This window comes from Orycteropus afer, unplaced genomic scaffold (genome assembly GCF_000298275.1).
Source record: "Orycteropus afer afer isolate SDZICR_OR568_19922 unplaced genomic scaffold, OryAfe1.0 scaffold00003, whole genome shotgun sequence".
NCBI classification, from domain to species: Eukaryota; Metazoa; Chordata; class Mammalia; order Tubulidentata; family Orycteropodidae; genus Orycteropus; species Orycteropus afer.
The window spans coordinates 11,077,840-11,085,272 of NW_006921590.1; the positions used below are offsets into that span (position 1 = coordinate 11,077,840).

Sequence of the window (7,433 nt, forward strand, 5' to 3'; positions counted from 1 at the left end):
GCAGCTGAATGGTAGGAGGATAGTGAATAACAAGGGAGTGGAAAAATGCCAGGCAGAGTGCTGAACTGTTGATTATTCTATCTGCGAGGACAAAGAACATTCTACCTTAGTTGTTTAGGTGGTGTGGAAGAAATCATATGGATTTTATTTTTCTTGATTTCCTTTTCATAAGACAACATACATGTTGTTGAGGAAATACTGCAAAAGAGTGGAACAGGGCAGGGGCTGCAGAGCCAGACTGCCTGGGTTTGCATCTCAGCTCCAGGCAAACTGGACAAATTGTTTAACTTCTCGATGTCTCAGTTTCTTCAACTGCAAACTTGAGACAGTAACAGGACCTACATTTCATAAGCTGTTGTAAGAAGTAAATGATTGCAATCAATATCATGAAACAAAATGTGCATGAACTTCGAAATGGAAAATCAATTTGCTCCATAAACTTTTACCCAAATCACAATAAAAAGTTAAAAGAAAAATAAAAAAGAATTAATGCTTGTAAAGTACATAAAAGTTTTCTGCTATTATTTTTAGAATGAAGACAGGAACATAAGCTTTGTGCACATCTTTAAAAAATATAAATCTGTCTCATTTGAAGACATTCTCTTCAGATAAAATCCAAATTCCTCCTCATTCCAAGGTCTTCTCTTTCCAGCTTTTTTCACCCACACTTTAACCATAATAGAATAACCTGCATTTTCTTGAACAAGCCATGTTCTCTCCCAGCTCTTTGCCTTTGCTTATGCTGCTTCCCTGCCTGGGATATTTTTCCCAGTTCTCTGCCTAGCCAGGCTTCTGCTCATTTTCCAACATTGAGCTCAAGCTCAGGGATGTCTTCTATGGGCTTCCAAGAAGTCTTCTGTGCCCCATCTATTTTATCTGTTCATACTTCTATCAGTGCACTAATCACATTGCCTCCCCCACCCATACTGCCTTTTGTCTGTTTACTTATCCATTTTTCCCATTGGACTGGAGCCCACACATTCATTCATTCAAGTATTTACTGAACCTGTACTACATTTCAGCTCCTATTCTAAGTACTAGAGAACCAGTGCCCTATCAGTTTCTGCCCTCAAGCACTTTGACTTTCTTCTCTGAATTCCCCCTACAGCTCCAAGGTTTACCAGATAGATGGATGGGTGGATATAAGAACATAAGACAATAAAGCACACACAAAATAACAACAATAAACAGCAGAGTTACCCCTTAAGACAGATGTCCCTCTGTAGCACAAGCATTACAAATGGGTTTCATTATAGAAGTTAGTCCTTTATACATAAATTACTAGCAAGTCAGAGATGATAACATGACAATTCTGATAACCCCTCTCCCCCTGTTCTCTTCTAAATGAAACTCACTGGCATCAAGTTAATTTCGGCTCATAGTGACCCCTACTGGGTTTCTGAGTCTAAATCTTTACAGAAGTAAACTGCCCTATCTTCCTTCCACAGAGTGGCTGTTGGGTTTGAATGGCTGACTTTCTGATTAGTAGCCAAATGCTTTATCCAATACACCATGAGAGCTCCTTCCCCATTCTCTCTCTCTTTTTTTAAAATACTTAGTTATTATTGATATTTACAGTTTGGACCTGGTCCATTCTTGGATTATTCAAAGCTACTGACCACTGCTTCTACAGCTATGAGACTGGTGACTAACATTCTATCAACCGAGTCACTGGCGGCTTTCTGCAGGTCTGCTTTGCAATGATGAGAAAGAGCCCATTTTGTTTCCCTCATGGAAATTTTCTTCCATGGTTTGGCCTAGTCTGTTTTTATTTTAAATCTTTTTTTAAAATTAAAAAGTAACAGATGATAATTCATGGCAACTCCTGGCCACCCCATGCGTGCAGAATAGAACTTCACTCCCTAAGGCTTTCAAGGCTGTGGACCTTTTGGAAGCAACTGCCAAGCCTGACATCTAAGGCATATCAGAGTAGGTCACCATGAGTTGGAGCTGACTTGATGGCAACTAATAACAAGATGCTAATTATAATACATGAAAATAATAGGGAAGTAGGTATAAGTGAAAAATAATTATCTTTTCCCTTCAAACTTCTGTCTCAATGCCCCTTCAATCTCAAAGTAACCGATGTTAATGGTTTCTTTCCATTATTTTTCCTTATTGAATCATTATATTTAAATAAAATGGGATTCATTTGATAGGTACTCTGCAACTTGCATTTTCCTCTTTAACAGTATATTATAATTGTCTACCCAGTACATATTGTTGCTGTTAGCTGTAGTTGGGTAGGCTCCTAACTCACAGTGAGCCAAAACCAAAACCAAACTCACTGCCATCCAGTTGGAAGCCGTATCACTTCAGAAGTAGAGTGCCCAATCTTCCTTCCCAGGAGTGGCTGGTGGGTTTGAACCGCCAGCCTTCTGGTTAGCAGTCACATGCCTTAGGCACTATGCCACCAGAGCTCCCAGTTAGCATTATAGACTTGTAGATTTCTTTAAGCACACATCTGAGCACTTCTGGAGAATAGATTCCTCTGAGTGACGCTAGACCAGTTGTTGTTGTTGTTGTTGTTGTTATTTGCCGTCGAGTCACCACATTTTAAACTTTTGGTAAATATTGCCAAACTGTCTTTCAATAAAGGGATGCATGATTTACACTGTTTCTAGACAGTCTCACCAACATCGCCTTATCAATATTTTAAGTTTTCTGCCAAGCTAACAAGGAAAAAATAATCTTTCATTGTTGTAATTGCATTAAACTCAATGCCTACTGAGACTGAGCATTTTCTCAGGGTTGTTCACCATTTGTATTTCTTCTGTGAGTTGCTTGTTCATGCCCTTGTCCATTTTTTTCTTACTAACATGAAGGGACACTTTATATATTACAAATACCAACGATACACTGAAGTTCAGCTTTGGCCTCAGTATTCAGCCAACATCTGTGTTAGCCTTTGGACAACTGAATAGCCCAATAAATCTCATTTCCAGTTCTACTAAACTTGTAGAGCTCAAAGATCATACAAGGTTACCACCACATCTAATAAGCATGACATCTTCATTTGAACTTTTTATTATGTGAATATGGTTTTTAAATATTGGCAAGCATTCTAGATGTAAATTGAGATTGAAAATCTCTTTCAAAGACAAACTACATGGCATATAAGGGAAAGGTTTGGAACTGTCTTTCCACATAGTTATACAAGGTGGTCAAGTGAGATTGAAGAGCATCTCTCACATGTTAAAAGGATGCTGGAATAAAAAACTGGTCTTATTAATATTGTCTGCTGCAGATGCTATCACCAACAGAAAAGGACTTGGTAGCACCCAAAGGTGGCTGGCAAAGAAAGTAGCAGTCAATGATTGTGTGAAGCAGCAAATACATGCAAAAATACTAGAAATAAAAATGTCAAGGCAAATATCTTATGTCAGCTTCTTAAATATTCAGAAAGTGTTTCTTTCAAGCATTGCACACAGCTTCAGTTCACAACCAGTGAGTACTGAAGTCTAGGAGGTAAGGAGATAAGTCTGTGCCTTTTTTGTGACTATTAGAGAAAAAGGAAACCTTATTAACCTGGTAGCAAAATCTCCATCAGTAGGAACTCCTGTTGACAGAACTGGCCTCCCCGCAAACTCTGTTTTCATCAGGTAAAAACCAGCATCTATTTAAGTATTGCCAACATGCAGAGGAGTCATCTAGCGGCTGGCAGTGCCAAGAAATTATACTGCTACATCATAATGACAAACTTTAAAACCATATTGAAAAATTGTAGTGTTACTTCAGTACTTGAAATAAAATTTTATATTTATTTTTGTATCTCAGAAGTTCATTTTATGATGGGCAAATCAAATCAGTCTTGCCTTAGGCTGTTCCCTGGTTTTAACACTGGCTATATGTATTCAGGCAAAATGAATAATAAAGATAATGTTGTTGTTGTTATGTGTCGTCGAGTCAGACCCGACTCATAGTGACCCTTTCTTTGGTTTCTGAGGCAGTATTACTACAAAGTAGATTGCCCCATCTTCCTTCCGAGGAGTGGCTGGTGGGTTTGAACCGCCAGCCTTCTGGTTAGCAGTCAAGTGCCTTAGGCACTACACTACTGGAGCTCCTAATAAGGATAATACTCTTCATCTATTATGCCCGGTGGAAGGAAGATGAGGCGATCTACTTCCGAAGTGATACTGCCTTGGAAACCCAAGGAGGGGTAGTTATGAGTCAGGTCCAATTCAATGGCAGATAACAACAACATCATTACGCACGGAGCCAGTATTTCCTCTGCATGTATCAACTGTCATTTAAAGTAGCTTATGATGTCTCTTACTGGCGGTTCAAAACCACTAGCCACTCTCCTCAGAAGGAAGGTTGGGCAATTTACTTCTGTAGTGATACCGCCTCAGAAACCGAAGGAGGGGTCGTTATGAGTCGGATCTGACTCCACATCAGTGAGTTTGGTTTTTGGATGTCTCTTACACACATGTAAGTTTAAAATTTTTAAGTGATGAAATACATCAATCCTTCTTTAATATCTTCTGGTTTGATGTCATGCTCACAAAGGCCCTCCCCGGTCACTCCAATATTTTAGGTGTCTTCTTCCATATTTTCACATATAACTTCTATGTGAAATGCTCAGTTTTATCATACATCAAATTCCTGTGCATATTTGGACTTGATTTTGCACTAGCTTTTTTTAATGTATTAATTTGTGCAATTTGTACAATTTCTATTTGTTCACCTTATTTTAATCACTATGGTTTTATAGTATGCCCTTCTATCTGGTAGGGTAAGTCATCAGTTTAACGCCATTCCTTTCCCTCAGTAAAATTTCTTTGAGAGCCCTAATCTTGATGAAGTCAGCACTTGGAACAATTTTGCTTCTGGGGTGTAGGAATCTCATGTCCCTCTAAAGACTGTTATGAAGACTTAGGGATAACTGAATTCCTCTGAGTCTATGTGACTAAAAATTAAGCGATTAGAACCAAATTGGTGTTTTTGTATTTTGGGAAATATAGACACAACTTATTATAGGACCCACCCAAGCCAGAAAAATTTTTTAAGTACCCTGAAGAGGCATTGGGTTGTATGTCTCACGAGTAATTTAGGGAGAAAATGATCATTTCTACAATTTAAACCAAACGGTGGCACTATTAAACTAGATTTAATTTTGAGTATGCTAATGAACCTACAGAAAAGTCTAGCAAGATGTACCGTTCCTCCAGAGTTAATAACTAGGGATGTAAGAGTGGTATCAAGTACCCCAAATTCTAAAGAGAAACACTAATACCTCCTTCAGGGCTTATTAAGAAGTAGAGGAATTGGCTATCAGAAAGGACAGAAAGGAGGTTTGCCGGCTACCACCTCGGAAGTATAGTATACATGGTGGTGGAGGTGCCCTGTCTCCCACCTTCCAACCATAAAAACAGGGAGATGCCATTTCTTTCTAAAAGTCATGCAAGGAGGGTACTGAGACACTCACTGTAAAGGCTGGGGTGCCTGTAGGAGGAAGAGTGTGGAGTGTCTTCCGTGGCTAGAGATTTAAATCAGATCTGAGCTGTTCAGACGAGTGACCTGCTGATTTGCCCTGGACTAGCTGAAGGAGGAGTCTGTGCATCTATGCTAACTTGACAGTGTTAAATTACTATTATTATCATCTACACTCTTAGGGTTTTTATGTGTACTCTATCTGTGGGGAAAAAGGGTGCTACTGTGTATCTTGTCCCAATGGTGCATTCTGAAAGGGCACGCTGGAAGCTGGAAATTGGCAAATGATACAAATCAGGGCTTGATTTACTGTTTTGTTGATTGCCTAGAATGGAAGTAATGAAGAAAATGCTAAAAATTCAAATTAAACTTAAAAGTGTATCTTGTCTATAGCCCTTAACATTGTGAAAAGCACAACATTTTTAGCACCTTTTCGTCCAGTATTTGAAAACTATTATCTGATTTAGCAAAAGAAATGCTCATGATATTGACTAAACAAGTGAAGTTCTGACACCCACTCATCTGCCTCACTTCTTAACTTAAACGAAAAGTATCATTCAACATTCATGTTACAATTATTTTCATTTGTCAGTTGCAACCACAGAATGACTACAGATATTCGAAAAGTAATTAAAGTTTTCTGGAGGGAATCAATTGATTATATGGAATTCATATTAAGAGCACTGTATATTTTGTTAGTAAATTGTGTACTACTTATCCTTTACATCAGTAAAATGTATAATAAATTTATGTACGTTCACATGCACATATCCTCCTAGCCTCCTCCTAAGCAGACTGTTAAACACTGAGCAGCCCATCCTGGAGAAGAGTTGGGAAAGGAGGTTGAGCCAGGGCTGGGTCTTCCATGTCAGGGAACTGGGTAGTGAATTCTTCAAATTACCAAAAAAGGTCAAGCAGTGTTTTGATGCCCGTCACCCAGAAGATAAGGATGGCAATGCAGTGTATGCCAAAGATGTAGGGAGTATAGGGATACTGTTCTCATCTGGGGCCTAGTCCTCACTCACAAAGAGGTAACCAAAAACCAAACACACTGCTGGTTGAGTTGATTCCAACACACAGCAACCCTACAGGACTGCCTCAGAGGGTTTCTAAGGCTGTAATCTTTACGGAAGCAGACTGCATTTCTTTCTTCCACGGAGTGGCTGATGGGTTTGAACCACTGATTTTTTGGTCGGCAGCTCAGTGCTTAATCACTGTGTCACCAGGGCTCCTTCCCAAGATGAAAATGGAGAGGAAGGAGAGATCTGAGAACCAGACTGCATCCCACCCCTGCTGATGGAGTGAAGGAGGAAATTAGATTTAAATGAGATACGAGATGAGAGTTTTAAAATAGACCTTATTAACCTCCTAATGACTGAAAGTAACCTGAATGCTATGAGATCTGCTAGATACAGTTCAGCAACAGAAAAAGAAGATTCACTGAAACATAGCCAAAGGCAGTGACTGGAAAAAATTAAAAACTATTCCCTATTAATGCTCTCCTGTGTTGAGACTGCTCAATGCACAGCTACACTGGCTGTAACCTAACACATACACTTGATAAAATATTAAAAGATTTTAAAACTCATCTCATAAGCTCACATAGCAGTGCTATATGTACATTACATCAATGTGTGTTCTGAAATATAAAGCGTCTGTTAGAATAGACTCATCTAAAGAACAGCACAGATGGTGCATTCCTACAGAGAAGCTGTCAGATTGCAATTCCAGGCATAGTTAAATAAAATTCCCAATGAACTCTCAGAAAATATCCCTATAGTAGAGGGCTTGTTTAAAATACCACAGATGCACATATTACTTGCCCCAAAATACTAATGCAAAAAGCTGTGGCTGCAGCAATTGGCTTAGGAAAGAGCCAAAGATGCCAGGATACAGGAAGCTAGATTTTTTTTTTTTTTTTTTAAAGCAGCTTTACTGAGATATAATTCAGATAGCATGAAATTCATCCACTTAAAGTGTACAATTTCATGGTTTTTAGT

The 7,433-nt window shown here is 38.8% G+C and overlaps 1 protein-coding gene across 1 annotated transcript in view; it reads right to left on the reverse strand.

Annotated features, from left to right (window-relative positions):
• LOC103193326 (ubiquitin-conjugating enzyme E2 E2) overlaps positions 1–7,433 on the reverse strand; it is a 489,664-nt gene that overhangs the window by 12,030 nt on the left and 470,201 nt on the right. The window lies entirely within an intron of this gene.